Source organism: Rhincodon typus, chromosome 8 (genome assembly GCF_021869965.1).
Source record: "Rhincodon typus isolate 14 chromosome 8, sRhiTyp1.1, whole genome shotgun sequence".
Lineage (NCBI taxonomy): Eukaryota > Metazoa > Chordata > Chondrichthyes > Orectolobiformes > Rhincodontidae > Rhincodon > Rhincodon typus.
The window spans coordinates 64,170,062-64,173,818 of record NC_063339.1 but is presented as its reverse complement, the minus strand read 5'-3'; positions in this window follow the sequence as shown (position 1 = coordinate 64,173,818).

Genomic DNA, 3,757 nt, shown 5'->3' with positions numbered 1-3,757 from the left:
TAGACCCAAGCTTTTCTGATGAAGGGTCTAGGCCCGAAACGTCAGCCTCTCTGCTCCTATGATGCTGCTTGGCCTGCTGTGTTCATCCAGCCCTGCACCTTGTTGTCTTAAATAATCAGTGAGGTGTTTTTAGTAAAATATGGTGAAAGGTCTCGGTAGTTTTCGTGACAAGAATCGCACCAAAAAACTGAACGCAATTCTTAGCCAAAATAGAAATAAGATTCAGCCACATAGGATAATTTATCCCAATTGTTTTTGTAATTCAGCTGAGTGCTCAGAACTGGCATAGTTTCACCTTTCCATTCAAATAATGGGTATAAAGTTAAAATACATTTCAATGCCAATTTACTCTGCCTACTTAAAAGATATTACTATTTGTTAGTAATGAGTATCCTTATAATTAAAATGACCTGCATGCATAATGTGGGCTCACTTAGTTTAATTCATCCATATTCTGCTTTATAACAGAACACATTAGTCGTCAAAATTCACTTAAACTAAATTACCATCATTGAGTGATTGGTAATAGCATTGCTACAATTAGCATATTTATGTATATAATGCAAATAAGGTTGCAATACCGGCTAATCTATCAACCCTATTTGTATAATAAATATTCAGTCCATGATTGAGGGACAATTCTGAGTCATCAAATGTACTATTTTGGGAAAGTTAACTGAAAATTTACAAGTGAGTCTGATTGAAAATGCAACCACACGGCTTTCTTGTATAAATCTCTAAAGTTATGGGTATCTATCTCTGAAATTCATGTTTATTTCTCACAACAGCAAATTCTAATTCTGGCTTTCTTGAGGTACATTGTTATATGTGCACAATTCGATAGGACAACAATGCTATTTCTGATAAAATACATGTACAGTTAATCACCACAAACTGTAATTGGGTGAATGGTGATGGTGTTAGTTGAGAGAAAAATGTTATGGTTCTGGAAGTGGCTTAAAGGGCAAGCCTCAGGCTAAGGAAAAGGAGATCTTTGTGCAAGAAATTGTGAAGATACTTATTATACCTGTTGTATCTTGCCTGCACAGGTGGACTCAGCAGATCAGCAGGATTTGAAGAGAAAAGAGAGCATGTTTCTTGTTCCTCACTAGATCTGTATTTGTAGCATTTGCAGATTCGAAGACTTTGCAGAACAGCAGTTGATTTCTATATTCCTTCCCGTTTCTGTTCCCTATAGTTGAGAACTCTCACTATTGCTTCTCAGAGTTCTTATTGGAGGTGGTGGAAGGTTCTGCCTAAAATGTTTGCTTACAGACTGTCTTATGCTGATTAAAAAGGCTGCTATCCTAAAATTGTCACTTCGTGCTTCCATATTAGTTAATCCATTGTCTTTAATTAATCTTGAACTGTCATTAGCTTGGATGGCTTTCATTGTCAAGTTGTGGTGAGCTAGAAAATGCAATTCATACTTTCAGGTGAATCATTGTTAGGCAGTTCGTATTTGTTCATTGAATTTAAACAGCAGTAGAAAATTCACATCACTTCAGCAAACTCAGGAAGATACCAGGCAGCTACTAATCTGAAAGTAGTTGATGGTCACTTTAAGTAATGCTGGTGGAGGTCTGTTGAGCTTTGACTACGTTTTCAGTGTACAAGGTTAAAAGATCACATTTGCTGGAAATTTGAGGTGATAACTTGTGCCATTTGTGTGAAATCAATGTTGCATGCCAGATGTCACTTCTGGATTGTGTTCTTAATGGGTGCATAAATGCCATCACCAAAGTGACATTTAGAGCAAGCAATGCTGAAAGTGCACACATGTAGCCCAGATGCCATTTTGTGACTAAAACAGAATCCGTAATGCTGAAAATAAGTCAAATATCACGATGTTTTTCTTCTGTATAATGAGCATCCAAAACTAAAAATTGCTGGACAGCATTTTTATTGTAAGTCTAAATATGGGCACAATTAGATTGCGTTTGTTCATTGTGTCCTATAACAGCAGATCATTTGCTAGAGAAATTGTAGAATCTCTGCAGTGTGGAAGCAGGCCATTCAGCCCATCAAGTCCACAATGACCTTCTGAAGAGCTATATCCCTGCCCTGTCCCTGCATTTCCCATGGCTAATCCATGTAACCTACACATTCTGGGCACTATGAACAATTTAGCATGGGCAATCTATCCAACCTGCACATCTTTGGACTGTGGTAGGAAACCAGAGCACCCCATATACCAACCACTAAGAAACAAATCTGGAAGTGATGCCATCCAATCCAGCAAACCGAGACACTTAATAGCAAGTGGGAGAGAACACCGATGCTTCACTGGAGGCACACTGATGATGTTAGCTAAGTCTCTCCAGTGCTTCTTTGCAAAGGCATATTCCAGAAGGAGATGTCCAATGATCTCCTCACCACTGCAGTTATCTTGAGGGCAGCGTATCTTGGAACAGAGTCCTGGTATGCAGGAGAGATCTGATGACTCATGCCCTCTCAACACCATCCAGCTACGTCTTAGTGCCTGTTGGAAAGTTCTTGCAATGAGGCAAAATGCCAAATGATTTTGACAGTCTGCTTAGGAAACCATTCAGCAGGATCAGACTTCTCCTTTCCCTACCAGGCTGGTAACCTTTCTCTGAAATGCCTTCAATGCATATACCTTCGTCTTTAAATAATGAGGCCAAATACTCTAATTGTGGTTTCAATAATGCCCTGTACAATTTCTGTCATTGTTTAGTAAACACCCTGTTGATTCTAACCCAGAAGATTTGTTACATAATTTCTGTATTGCTTGTATCTCACTCCTTTGCTTTGAAATCCGAAACCCTTCCTTTTCTTGTCGTAAACAAATCGCTGCAAGATATTTGTAGCATTGAGATCTCAAACTTCAGAGAGAAACATTTGACCGCCCTCTATTGGAGGACACCGAACACAAATTTTCTTCTGAAAAGCTGAGGGATGTGAAAGCACTAAGAATTGAGCATGATTCAAAACAGGTAATTAAACTGGTAGAAATATATAAACAATAACAAACTGTATTTTATAAATTATAGTCTTTTGGCAGTAGAGATCTCATGTATTGCTGTAAAAGGATGCTTTTTTTGTTGAAACATTTTATCAAACCAATTTGCAAGAACGTTAATGTGAGAGGGATACTAACTTTTGTACCAACCAAATTATATACTTTTATACTTGTAAGAAGAGGGCTGTTTGGCTGGCCAGTGGATTCTGATTGGCAAAGGGGCTGGTATGGAGAATGCACCAGTTAATGATTATGACAGTTATTGCCAAGCTTTGTTTAAATGTAAAACCAGGCATGATGAGTCTGATTGGTCAAGGCATTGCCCTGTGAAATGAATCAGTGAATAGCTGTCACCTATTTAGCTGCGTTGACACACACAAAGTGTGCGTTCATGTTCTTTCTATCTACGAAGCACATATCCCTGTGTATTAACATATGTAGCTTCCAGTACATGCAAGCATTCCTCACTGATGATCTGAAATTGTTTGTCAGCGTAATTCTTCATGTGTGGGATTATCCAGCAAATGTTGTCCAATTGGAAAATCATATTTAATGTGTTGAGAGTGTGCTGGCACAGTACTTTTTGTTGCAACAGTTAAATGGCCATGTTCCTTTAATTTTTTGGGAGCAGCCAACAAAGGGGAGAGTGAGGAACAGCCAGCAAAGGGGAGAAGTAGGGAGCAGTCGGGGAAAGGAGAGTGTGCAGCAGCCAATGGGGGTGTGGAGTTGGGAGCAGCCAATGTGGGGAGGGGGAATGGGGAGCAGCCAGTGAAG